This window comes from Babylonia areolata, chromosome 5, assembly GCF_041734735.1.
Source record: "Babylonia areolata isolate BAREFJ2019XMU chromosome 5, ASM4173473v1, whole genome shotgun sequence".
Lineage (NCBI taxonomy): Eukaryota > Metazoa > Mollusca > Gastropoda > Neogastropoda > Buccinidae > Babylonia > Babylonia areolata.
The window spans coordinates 33289781-33304678 of NC_134880.1; the positions used below are offsets into that span (position 1 = coordinate 33289781).

The window sequence follows — 14898 nt, forward strand, 5'->3', positions numbered from 1 at the left end:
TTTTTAACTTCCATTTTTATGACGTAGACAATTGACACAAATACGTGTAAAAGACAGGGGGGAAATGACGAAACGGATGAAAAACACAGTTTCAGTTTCAGTAGCTCAAGGAGGCGTCACTGCGTTCGGACAAATCCATATACGCTACACCACATCTGCCAAGCAGATGCCTGACCAGCAGCGTAACCCAAGGCCTTGAGGAAAGAAAAAAAACACAAAAAAACACAATGAAAGCAAACTATGACACATGTCAAGTATTCCAGGCAATACAAATGTAAGTGTATATATAGATATGTCATGTTTATACGTCATCAAATATGAGATAGGATATCCATGCCACTCAAAATGTCTCATTTGTATATATCTTAATATGTGTACTAATGCTAGAAATAGGGGGGAAAAGAAGAAAAAACAAACAAACAACAACAACAACAAAAAAACACACACAAAAAAACAAACAAAACAAAACAAAAACAAACAAACAACAACAAAAAACATCGTGTCACAACACACACACACACACACACACACACACACACACACACACACACACACACAGAGAGAGAGAGAGAGAGAGAGAGAGAAAAGACAGTCAAGTGAAAACAAAAATGCCAACGACAGGTGGTTATTTCACCCGTACAGACAACCGTCAAAATATTCAACACATTTCCTGATCGGGTTTATATACATTTTTACTTTAATTGTGGTAGTTATGGGTAGATTCTTGAATTATTGTCATTTAGGGTAACCATTTTATTTTTAAGTCATTTAATGTCCATGCCATTCTTGCGTTATGTTCTTCAATTTTGTATCGCGAAAATAGGTAGCTTTTAAAAGAAGGCATGTTCGGTGTGCTCTTTTCCATCTTGCACCTGTAAATATACATTTTACCAATGAGTATTGAAAAGTCAAACACGGACTCTGTGCGCATATTTTCGGTTATACCAAACAATATTATATTTTCTGTTATTCTTATGTTTGTATATACTGTACTTTTTTTTCTTTTAACCGCTTTTCGAAGTTTTGCCAAAAATTGTTTTGTGCTATTACATCTCCAGAAAATGTGTTCAGTATCATCCTTTGCTTCCATACAGAAGTCACAGTGATTGTCATTTACTAGTCCCATTTCTTTCAGGATAACTTTCGTTCCAAGAATTATGTGTACTATACGTAATTGTAACCATTTCAGCTTCATGTCATCTATTTTCTGTATTTTATCAAACACTTTTTTCCACGAAATATCTACTCCTAGTTTTTTGACCACTTTAGACAGCCGTTGGGAAGCTTATTGTCAGCTCCGTAGTATGGCCTTGTTCCTTTAGGTACAGAGTATATAATTTTTTAACGCTGAGGGAATATCGTGCGTTGTGTTTTCTTATATGTTTAATTCTGTTTCCTGTATATACTTCTTAATGGCTAGTAAACATCCATTGAAACTTTAAAAAATGTGCATTAATTCCATATTTTCTGTAAAATTCATTTTCCCCAAGAAAATTCCCATCATTGTTTACAAAGTGTGCAATGCAATATATTCCCTTGTTCATCCAATTTCTATACTTAATAGTGTTGTTTTCTATTCTAATGTTTTCATTATAAAATATTGGTTCCGAAAACAACTCAGTTATTGATGTCGGTTTTACACGTTTACAAAAGTGGTTGTATGCCATGAATACATGTCTCCAGAAAGGATTATTATCAACTTTATTCAAAGTCTAGCTAGAGTCTAAATTTTTCGAATTCAGCAAAAAAAAAAAAAAAAAAAAAAAAAAAAAAAAAAAAGGATATAATTCTATAGTGATATTCTTCCATTCATGTTTTGTTTTTGTAAATTTTCTAATCCATGCAAGTTTAACTGCTTCTATATATGTTCTAATATCTGGAATATTCAAACCCCCATTTCTAATATTTTCGTTGCTGTCTTTCTACCGATTTTATCTCGTTTACCATTCCATATAAATTTAAAACACATTATCTGAAGATTGTTCATAAAATCGTCTGGTGGGTTTGGCAGTAGAATCCAAAGATGTATCAATTTAGACAGGATTAGTGATTTTAATACTGCAACTCTACCAAGAGGAGTTATACTTTTCTTCATCCAAATATTGAAAAGCACATTTATTTCTGTTATTTTTTCTGCACAATTGACTTTTTCACAATCTTTAATGTTATTTGTGAACCATACTCATAATATCTGAAAATTTTCTGGATTCCATTTTATGTTTAAATGCTGCATATATCTTATTTTAGAATTCGTTTTACATCCTAGCCATACTGCTTGTGATTTGCCTGCATTTATGAATAACCCTGAAACTTTTCCAAATTTATCAACCAGATTACATTAAATAACATTCTACCTCCGTTGTTCATTAACTGTGCATCATCTGCGAACCGAGAAATGTATGCTCGTTATTGTTTATTATTATGCCTTTTATATCATTATCTTCTCTAATCATGATTGCTAATATTTTGACACATAAAATGAATAAGTAAGGAGAAAGTGGGTTTCCCTGTCTACATCCTCTTTCTAATGAAAACCAGTCGGATATTTGTCCATTGACTACCGCTGCTAACTTTATATTTTCATAAAATGTTTTTATCCACTTTTGTATGTTTTGCCCAAACCCGTATGCTTTTGAAACCTTGAACAAAAATTGCCAATCTAAAGAGTTGAACGCTTTTTCAAAATCTAAGCAGAGTAAGAGACCTGGTTGATGTTTCGTGTCTAGATAGCAGATCAGATCATATATTAATCTTATGTTATCGCCAATGTACCTGCTTGCTATGAATCCCGTCTGATCCTCACTAATTAATTTTGGAAGAATCTGTTTAACCCTATTTGCTGTGCATGCTGCTCCTATCTTATATAAAACATTTAATGAGGTAGGTCTCCAACTAGTTATGTGCTCTTTTGATTTATCAGGCTTCGGGATGCAGGTAATAAGACCTTCCTTCTGAGTGGCTCAGAGTTCTCCTTCTCTTAATGAGTGATTCAAAGCTCTTACAACAAAAGGACCTATTTTTTTTCCAAACACATTTGTAGAACTCAGCTCCAAATCCATCTGTTCCAGAGCTTTTTCCATTTTTCATATTTTTTTTTTATGCCAGGCCTGCTTCCTCTAATGTTATTTCTCCCTCTAATGAGTTGCTCTCTTCTTGAGATAAAGTGGGACATTCCTTTACCAGCTCATGAATTTCACATTCTTCTAATGCTCTCTTTGTGTATAGCCTTTTATAGAATGCATATTCTTCCTGTTTTATCTTCTGTGAATCCTCTGTCATTATTCCATTTTGATCTACCAATCTATTTATACGTTTAACAAAATGCCGTTTCTCTAAGTTACAAAAATAACTTATCTTTTCACCTTCTGCTATCCATGTGGCTCTGGATCTTAACATAACTCCTTTAATTTTGTGCTCCCTTATTGAGACTAATTCCTGGTTACCATCTTTTAATGTCTCTTTATCTTCTTCTGTTTTATCCTCTTTCTTTTCTAGTTGCTCGATTTTTGCATTCAATCTCTCTTCTTTTTCCTTTGATTTCTTTTTCTTCACAGTAGCGTACGCTATTGGTTGTTGTTTGTTTGTTTGTTTGTTTTGTTTTTTAATCTTATTTTTATAAGTAAAAAATCTTTGAATGACTTATCTGAAACGCTAATGTCTATTTCCAACAATGGTAATTTATTCACTAGTGAAAGCTGCATCATAATGTTCAGTGGAGTACTCAGATATTACATCATCTGTGATCTTATCTATCTCATCCACATACCGTTTATCCCTTGATAACGTAGTGTTAAATTTCCAAAATGTGTTGCGTTTTATAACTTTGCCAAATTTGAATTTCAGAGTTATCATTGAATGATCCGATCTGTATCCTGGAATAATATCTGTGTTTTTGTAATTTAACATAAGACTTACAGATAACAGAAAAAAAATCCAACCTACTCTGCTTTAAAGGTGTAGTTCTTCTCCATGTATATCGTTTAATTAATGGGTTGTTTTCTCTCCAAACATCTGCTAAGTTAAGTTCGTGCATCATATTTTCTACAGCCTCTCTAGCTCGTGGGTTATTTACGTTGTTGTAATTGTGGTAGTCTAAATATGGATCCAGAATTAAATTCCAGTCACCTACTACTATAATTTCATGGTTTTGATAGTTTGTTATATAATGCTGCAAGTTATTATAAAAGTCTGAGTTATCTGCGTTTGGACCATAAATACTAACTAGCAAAAAAATCTTTGTCCATACATTTCAAAGATATGATAATGTAATTACCATTGGTGTCTCTTTCTACGTTGTTATTTCAAACTCAAAATTGTTGTTAAATAAGATTGCCACTCCTCTTGCGTTAGACCTGTAGGACGCAAAGAAACATGTGTATCCCCATTTCGCGGTCACACATGTTTCACGTTTGGGGGTAAAGTGGGTATCCTGTAAACAATAGATACAAAAGCACTTTTTTCTTAAATAATGAAACACATCTCTTCTTTTTTTCATGTCTCCAAGTCCCTGACAATTCAGGGATGCTATCGTTATATCTGACATATTTAAGTATGTGAGCTAATTTCTTTGATACATCATACAGCTGCTGAATTTGAAACATTCCGACATTATAATACATGACCCTACAACACAGTTTATGAAATTTACCATAAAAAGCCACATTAGAACAGATGGAAGAATAAAAAGACTGTCTGCACAAGGTGAAATTGACACAAGACAAAAAGGTAAATGTTAGGACGATAACAACACTTAACATATTTATCAAAACATCACGCCAAAAACGCAACATAAAAATAAATTTTTAGGTTTCAAAAACTATCGTTCGCGAGCAAAAGGTATTAAAGACTGTGCATTGCGTAAATCATAGTTCATCATAAGTTAAATCCCGCTAACTATTAACACCGAATCACTGATATATAAAGTACCGGAAATATTAATGTTGGTAAACAGCAACAAAATGAAGATGATCAAGATTTGTTTTCAAAGCATACTCCACGGGTACCATGAATGCTTAATTACCAAACAACCCCCCCCCCCCCCCCCGCCCCCCCAAAAAAAAATCACATCACATAATAACACCTTTCAGTCAATCTCGTTGTACAGTTGAGAGTCTGATTCTCCAGAGTGCACAACTTTCCGGCAACAGTGGACACAAAATGCTCTCGCGAAAGAGCGTTCACACAGCAAAAGGGAGAAAGGGGAAGTGTGTCACATTGTGTCATGAACGAACACGGTTCATGGAGACATGCATGAATGGCATGTCGAGTTTAGAACTGTACTGTACACGTGCCTTCTGAGTGCTCGGTGTGTGCGGCACGGGAGTCAAAACACACACACACACACACACACACACACACACACCGCCACAAGCATTGGTAATAATCTTACATGATTCCCAAGTCAAGATCCGCGCCAAACACTGAAAAGTAAAGACACTGTACATAAATACCAGTTAATGGCCCACACATATATCATAATCGTCACACCAATCTTAATATACGAAGCTGTCAACCAAGGTCATCTCTTTCCCAGTGTCGGGTGAAAAAAAAGTATATATTACTCTCCAAATGCCAGAGTTACTACAAACCTTTTGTAAGTATAATCAGTCTATGTACACAAGGCGCAAAGCGGGACGGGAATTTGCCGACGACCATTCCATCTAAACCACACACACACACACACACACACACACACACACAGAGCGTTACACAGAACTGTAAACAGAATCCCTCATTATACAGTGCGTAAAGCGAGACATGTCTCTGACGTTGACCATTCCAGATTGTAAACACAATCAATCAGTACACAACGCGCAGGGCGGGATATGTTTCTGACAATGACCACTCCATGTGTTCCAACACACACACACACACACACACACACACACACACACACACACACACATGTAAGCACAATTAGTATACAGCGCGCGCAGCGAGACATGTCCGATGTTGACCATTCCATAAAGTTCACAAAAAGAATTCAATGTAAACACAATCAATCAGTGCACAGCAAGCAAAGCCGGATATGTTTCAATATCCATCAGTATTTAGCGCGCAAAGCGGGATATGTCTCTGCCGTTGACCATGCCATGTAGTCCATACACACACACACACACACACACACACACACACACACACACACACAGACGAGCACAAATTTCCAAAAGGAAAGGACACCCACCCCAATCCTCCACACACATGGGTTGCTTGGAAACTTATCACACTAAAACATCTCCACTGTACTGATCTCGGAGCTCATATGTGGAAGACAAATGTACTCTTGGAGGGGGAGGAGTTAGTTAAACATAAATTTGCACAAACCATAATAAACAAGAGAGGCAAGGCCTTTAAGACTCACTTATGATACACTTTAAAAAAAATTCTAATCGTTAAAATGTGTTCTGTATTTGTTATTATAAAGCTTCAGATTAAAAAAATAAGTCCTAACCAGATTCGAACCCCGCGTGTTCGGGTGAGAAAAAAAAAATCTTACCCATTACACTATCGTGGCTCCTCAACTGACGTTCTAAAATTTAATATTTGAACATACTTTTTTAAAGGGCGATAAATCAATTGCGGTATTCGCAGTGAGAACGCTGTTTAAATCATATTATTCTGGTGTATCTTCGACATTAAAAAAATCTTTAAGGGCAATAAAAAATTCTTTTAAAGTCCGCGGTAAAGGAGACGTGGCTATCGCCGCAATCACACTGCAACATTTAGCCGTTTTCTCTAGATCTAGATAGATGTACAAGTTTAGTTACACTCCCCGGGAATGTAGTACGACAGGGTCGATTCAGTTTCTCTTTTATGTTCATTCTAGTTTTATAGTTTTAAAGTTGATATGAAAATTGAGTATTTTGTTAAACTAATAACATGTAGAGCCAAGTAAAAGTACTTCTAAACGTCGTATGAAGTGAAAAGGACTTCATTTGGAGAAAAGTCAAGACTGGAAATTGTTTCGTTTCATCAGTTCAAAGGTATTAACTCGCATGGTTTACAATTTTTAACTGTGAATTCCGACTGATTCTGTGGATATTTTTATGGCAGTTTGGGGCATAATCCAGTAATCAATCAATCAAATCAAAAACACTTTATTAATCCACATGGAAATTAAGTTGTGCAATCACAGGCTCATTGTAAACACTGGCATAAAATCATGCGCAACATAAGAAGAGATTAAAACTAGTCAAATAAGAATTCCCAATAGCTGACGATATACTAACCCCCCCACCCCCCACCCCCCCACACACATACTCATGTTAAGACAATAGGGTATTGCACAACAATATTAACAAATGAAAACATCCAACAAAAAAAGGGTATAAGATTACTAAAAATGACATGCGCGCACGCACGCACACACACCCACACACACATACACACACATGCACACACACACACACACACACACACACACACACACACATACACACACACGTTAAGACCATAAGGTATTGTACAACAATACATAAATAAAAACATCAAGGGAATAAATCGTATATATAAGTAAAATGCACACACACACACACACACACACACACACACACACACTCACTCACACACACACAAACAACGTATGCATGCACATAACATATGTCACGCCAATAAGATTAGAACATTAACATTAAGATACAAGAAATCCAAGTAAAATAAGAAAATATTTTAAAATCACTTCCGATCACACACACACAAAAATGCTTGCTTGCCCGTGCTCACCCGCTCAGTCCCACATGCACGCATAATGTCTGCTCCCATACACTCGTCTGCTGGTGAAGTTCAGGTGTTGCTGTGGCGAGGGGGCTTGGGGGGTGGGGGGGTTCACTTAGTGTATTGGATGTTTTGATTGTGTGCGCGAATGGCTGTAGGAATAAATGAATTAATGTATCGAGATGTTCTTGCGCGTGGAGCTCTAAACCTACCACTTATGTCTGACCTTCTGCTATTAATGTCATCATGTAGTGGGTGTCTTACGTCGGTCAAAATTGTTATTAGTCTGTCAGTCAGTTTTCTATTGTGCATGTCGCTAAAGGTGTCTTGTCTTATACCCACCACCCCACCCGCTTTCCTAATGACTTTTTCCAACCTGTCTTTGTCATGTTTGGTCAGGTTTCCCCCCCAGCACACGGCTCCGTATGTTAAAACACTACAGACAACAGATGTGTAAAACATTTGGAGCATCTGCTTGCATACATTAAAAGATTTCATTTTTCTAAGACAGTACATGCGACTGTTGCTCTTTTTAATGAGTGCAGTTGAGTTTTCATTCCAAGACAGCTTATTGTCGATTATCACACCGAGATATTTGTATGAGTCTACTTGTTCGACCACTTCATTTTTTGTGATGATTTTACTTAAAGTTGATTTCTTTTTTCTGAAGTCGATTACAAGCTCTTTGGTTTTGCCAACATTCAGCTCAAGGAAATGTTCTTCACACCAGTTCACAAACCTGTCAATTTCTCTTCGGTAGTCAGTGTCATCGTCATCAGTAATAAGTCCTGTCAGTGCGGAGTCATCTGCAAACTTAACGAGGGGACACGAATTGGTCAGGCTTCTGCATTCAGCCGTATACAAGGTAAAAAGAAAAGGCGAGAGGACTGTACCTTGTGGTGCACCTGTGTTTGTGAAAGAGACAGTAGACATAAAATCATTTAATTTTACAAACTGAGGCCTTTTAGTAAGATAGTCTAAAACCCATAAAATCGTCGGAAAAGCGAGTCCCATGTGCATCACCTTTTTTGCTAAGAGGTGAGGTTGAATTGTATTAAAAGCACTAGAAAAATCAAAGAACATCAAGCGGACACAGGTATTTGATTTGTCTAGGTGTTCATAGATTTTGTTCAAGACAAACAGTATTGCATCATCCGTACATCTGTTTCTCCTGTATGCAAATTGCAAGGGATCTAAAAATGGTTTGACAGACTCCTGCAAATAGACAAGTATCACTCTCTCAAAAACTTTCATCACAGCAGATGTCAGTGTTACAGGACGGAGGTCATTCATACATGAAACATGTGTTTTCTTAGGTACAGGTATAATGCAGGAAGTTTTCCAGATAGATGGTATTTTGCATTCACTAAGAGACTGATTAAAAATAATTGTTAAAATCTGGTAGAGCTGAGCTGCACAGTATTTCAGTGTATTTGATCGGATCATATCAGGACCAGGTGCTTTGTTTGGTTTCACTCGTTTTAATTGTGAAAGCACTTCCTCTTCAGACACAACAATGCATTCGTCCTTCTTAACATTTAAAATATCACTTAAATCTTGTCTTTCTGCGCTAAAATCGTGACAATCAAAACGAGCAAAAAAGTCATTCAGTTTGTTTGCTTCTTCTTCTGATGATGATAAAACCGTTTCTTTCCCCCCCTTTCTACCTTTGTATCCACTCATTAGTTTCATCCCTTCCCACACCCCTTTCATGTTGTTGCTGAGTAATTTGTTTTCTATTTTCCGCTGATAGTTTTCTCTGCCCTCTTGCAAGTCTTTCTTAACCTGTCTTTGTGCTTCCCTAATCTCTTCTTTTACCCCGCCCTTAAAAGCATTTTTCTTAGCATTAAGAGTACCTTTGATCCGTTTCGAAATCCAGGGTTTGTTATTGGCAAAAATTTTAACATCTCTAGCTGGAACAACACAATCTTCACAAAACTTAATGTAATCTGTAACTGTATCTGCTAATTCACATACATTGTCCGTGGCCTCAACAAACACATTCCAGTCTGTGCACTCAAAACAGCCTCTTAAGGTGTCAATGGAGTCAGCTGACCAGTCACGCACTGACACTTTCACAGGCGGCTGACGTTTCACTAAAGGTCTGTAACGTGGCAACAGATAGGTTAGGCTGTGGTCAGAACGTCCAAGGGGTGGCAGCTGTACAGAAGAATAAGAATCCGGTACATTAGAATAAAACAAATCAATTGTCTTGTTCTCGCGGGTTGGGACAGTAACATGCTGGTAAAAATTTGGAAGTGTCTTTTTAAGAGAACAGTGATTAAAATCCCCGGTTAAAAGTTTCAAAGAGTCAGGTGCCTTTGCCTCAAGATCGTGCATGTGGCTGGCAATTGCGTTCTCGGCTTCACTCGCACTGGCTTTGGGGTGAATATACACAACTGTCAGTTGCACGTGCGAAAATTCCCGTGGCAAGTAGTATGGCCTGATTCCAAGTGATGAGGCGTTCACAAATCTTTCTTTGAATAAATATTTAACGGTCTCCTTCTCCAACTTTCCATCACATGTTATCGTGTATTGTCCATTGAATGTAGGATTGAACGGGCAGGTCAACAACTTGAAACCAAATGGCGTCGTTCGCGTTCGCGAAGAATATGAGCACGCGGTTTGAATGTGTATAAATATGTGTAGCAATTGATTTTTGCCCATGACCTTCAGGGCTCAGCCAATAGATCTATAAAGTCCACTGGTCGTATTGATTTTAGTATTTTCCGAAAAAGACCACTTGGGCGAATGAACATAGTGAAAGCCCTGTACACTGAGAGTAAAACAGACAAGCTTTTTATGTATTGAGTATAATTTCAAAATGTAATGTTTAAGATGAGAAAGATCAGTTTAAAGCAAATTTAGTCCCCTAGCATTAATTACAGATTAATTTCCCTTTTTTACTATCTGCCCAAAATAAATAAAACTTCCATGCTTAGCAAAAGAAGTTCCTGTTTGAACAAAAAATGATAATAATGACTGCTCTTGTTGTTGTGTCGAATATCAGATCAAAGTGCCAAGTTTAGAGAATTAAAAAAATAATAATAATAAATAAATAAATAAATAAATAAATATATATATATATATATATATATATATATATATATATATAACAGTAAATGCAGTTTGCATATAATTTGGCTTCTTTTTTATTTTTTTGTGCCCATCCCAGAGGTGCAATATTGTTTTAAACAAGATGATTGGAAAGAACTGAATTTTTCCTATTTTTATGCCTAATTTGGTGTCAACTGACTAAGGTATTTGCAGAGAAAATGTCAATGTTAAAGTTTACCACGGACACACACACACACACACACACACACAGACAACCGAACACTGGGTTAAAACATAGACTCACTTTGTTTACACAAGTGAGTCAAAAAGGAAGTCTTTTTTATGGTGCATTCACACAAACCATTTCATTCAGAAAGTTCGGAGAATGTGCTCACAGTCCTTATAAAGAAAACACATAGTATGATTTGTTGGGGTGAAGAAAGAAAGCAATACAACCCATGAACATTGACACGAATCCCCTCCGCACTTGGCCGTCATCTTATTCGTTTTTTCATCTTATTTTCCGTCTTTTTCTCTCTCTCCCCCCCCCCCCCCCCCCCCCCCCCCAAGAAGGTTGGGCTCCAGCGGTTTCTGCGCGAAAATGCGATCGATGTATGTTGCATCCAAGAGACTCACCTCAAGAACACTCACCGCTTTTTCATAAGAGGTTACGAGTTGTTCAGACAAGACCAAGAGAACAGACCAGAGGGAGGCCTCATCACCCTGGTAAAAAACAACATCCCAGCGGCAGAGACCCAGAGTTCTGGTCAAGCTGATCTCAACACAGAATTTCTGGGAGTCAAGTTGGTGTTGCCATGCACGTCAGTGACAGTCCTCAATGTCTATTCACCTACAAACCAAATACAGCTTGACTCTATCCTCGTTGACTCCCACAGCTGGATCATCACAGGAGACTTTAACAGCCACTGACCCAGCTGGGGCTACCAAGATCTCAACAAGAAGGGAGAAGATGTGGAAAACTGGGCAATCAGTAACCAGCTGATCATCATCAACAGTCCAGGAGATCCACCTACGTGCTACTCACGAGCATGGAGGACCGCAAGCACTCCTGACCTGGCCTTCGTGACAGACGACATCCATAGCATTGCCCAAAGGGAGGTGTCGCCCCAGCTTGGAGGCAGCGACCACAGGCCAGTGATCATTACAGTACAGAGACATTTTGAAACCCATCCCACCAGGCTCCCAGCAAGCTGGAATTACAAGAAGGCAAACTGGGACCTGTTCAAGCACGAGGCAGACAACAGGACTTCTGCGCTGACACTGTTGCACCACGACATCAACGAAAACGCCAAGATTGTTAACAAGGCTACTTAGACGCGGCGCAGGCAGCTATCCCACGAGGCAAACGCAGGAACTACCGTCACTACTGGACACCTGAGCTCGACACCCTGCACAAGACCCTCAGTGAAGCCAGGGACACAATGGAGAGCTTCCCCACTGATGAGAATGTAGAGGCACACAACAGAGCGAAAGCTGCGTTCATAAAGGAAAAGCTGCAAGCAACACGCAAGAGTTGACAAGACAAGACATCCTCCCTGAACATGGAGGCAGACATGCAGGGGCTCTGGAAGCTGACAAAGAAACTGAACGATGACAACCCCAGCAGAGGCAAGGCCGTCATCGAGCAGGACAACCAGCTGAAAACATAAAAGGCCGCAGCCAATACCTTTGCGGAGCTGTACCGAGAGTACGATCCACATGCCGAGACAGCGCATCAAGCAGGTACGAGAGGAAACCACGAAAATTATGACATCAGACCCACATGGCATAGATGACAGCTGTACGAGCGAACATTTAACAATGATGGAGCTGAAACAAGGCATTCACAAGCTGAAGCCCAAGAAAGCTCCGGGGCCTGATGGTGTCACTGGCGACATGCTGAAGCACCTGGGACCAGCATCCAGAACAGTGTTGCTTCAGATCTTCAATCACAGCTGGACAGCAGGAGTTGTGCCTTCCATCTGGAAAGAGGCAGAGATCATCCTGATCCCAAAGAAGGGAAAGAACAAGAAGGACCCCCACAGCTACAGACCAATCAGCCTTCTGAGCTGTATCGGCAAGCTGCTGGAAAGGATGGTCAACCGCCACCTCACCTTCCTCCTGGAAACACAGAACATCCTTTCATCCTTTCACCTACCCAGACCGACTACAGAAAATTCCGCAACACAGAAGACCAACTAGCCCTCCTTGTCCAGGACACCGAAAACTCTTTTCGGGAGAAGAAGACACTGGCCGTGTTTTTGACCTGTCGAGAGCGTTTGACAAAGTGTGGAAGGAGGGCCTCATCCTGAAACTTCTCCGAGCTGGCGTACGTAGCAAGATATACATATGGATCCACCACTACCTCTTCGGCAGGACCGCAAGGGTCAAACTAGACGGCTTCCACAGCAGAAAGGTCAAGCTGCGTGAGGGTGTCCCCCAGGGAGGAGTGCTTTCCCCAACATTGTTTCTGTTGTATATCACCAACATCGGAGACAACATCACGAAGCACGTCTCCAACAGTCTGCACGCAGACGACCTGGCAGTATGGACATCCGCTGAATACACCAGCACGGCCTCCTACCGGCTTCAGGAAGTCGTCAGCAATATCGCTGCATGGACAGACGACTGGGGTCTGAGCTCAACACCACAAAAACCAACGAAACACTCTTCTCTCTCTCCACCGCCAACGAGCAAGTCAAGCTGAAGCTCCAGGGACAAGTCTTGCCCCAGACGGATACACCAACATTCCTTGGCGTCAAGTTGGACACCCGCCTGACATGTGGTCCCAGATTGAAGAGATGGAGAAGAGAGGCATCCGCAAGCTAGCCCTGCTGAAGAAGCTGGCTGGGACGACTTGGGGAGCAGACAGCAGGCTTCTCGCCAGGGTCTACATGGGAGCGGTCAGACCCACCATGGAGTACGCCTCAACCTCGTGGGGCACAGCCTCCAAGACCAACAAGAGCCGGCTCGACAAAGTCCAAAATATGGGACTACGCCTCATACTTGGAGCCATGAGGTCCACGCCGATCCATGACATGGAGAAAACTGCTAACGTCGAGCCCCTGGAGGGAAGACGCGACCTGAAAGTCCTGATGCAAGGAGAGAAGCTCAGAAGACTGCCCCCACACCACCTACACCACAGACTGGAGCAACCCACCAAGGACCGTCTCAAACGTCAGAGCCTCAGCCACCAGTATATAGCACTCAGAGCACAACACAGAGATGTTCTGGCGGAAAAAGGGGAGTCTTGCACTGACCTTGCCTTGCCTGACTGGAGGCTCGACCAAGAGATAGAGGCCACCATCTGCCTCAGAGTTCCTGGCATCACCACCAAAGACCAGCAACCAGCTACTCTCAAGATCCTGACTCTGGCCATGATAGAGGAGTCCTACCCAGCCAGCTCCTGGACGCATGTATACACGGACAGATCAGCGGAGGAAGCCACACACAACGGAGGCAGTGGTGTCTACGTCAGATTTCCCGATGGAGAGCACATCAGCATCGCACTCCCTGGAGGAAAGCTCTCTTCCAATTTCATAGCTGAAGTCCTGGCCATTAAAACGGCAGCAGAATTCCTCTCCTCCTGTGGAAGGCCCCTTGGCAGCATCTCCATCTTCACTGACTCCATGTCCACACTCAAGGCCCTTGACTCCTCTGATCCTGGTCCACTGATTCAGTCCCTTAAGGCCTTCCTCGCAACCCTTACCCAAACAGCCCCAACAACCCTCCAGTGGGTGCCTGCCCATGTAGGCCTCCCAGGCAACGAGCGTGCAGACCACCTTGCTAAGGAAGGAAGCCAGCTCATACAGCCAACCATTCCTGCCACGTATGAGGAAGCAAAAACTCTCCTCCGCAGCAGATTCCGAAGAGGCTGGGTCACCCTGAACGGAGGCTACCAGGCCCACCAGGATCCCATCAGGACACTGGAGAGGAGACACCAGACAACCATCTACCGCCTTCGCACAGGACACTGCGGCCTCCGAGCACACCTGAAGAGGATTGGAGTGGCAGCCACATCCCTTTGTGATTGCGGTCAGGCTGACCAGACCCCACCCCATATTCTCCAAGACTGCCCCCTGTATGAGAAGATGCGGCAGCAGTCCTGGCCTGGGGGTGCGGACCTCA

The 14898-nt window shown here is 40.8% G+C and overlaps 1 protein-coding gene across 1 annotated transcript in view; it reads right to left on the reverse strand.

The window, feature by feature from the left end:
- The window catches only part of LOC143282450 (uncharacterized), a 32743-nt gene that overhangs the window by 1061 nt on the left and 16784 nt on the right, over positions 1-14898 (reverse strand). The window lies entirely within an intron of this gene.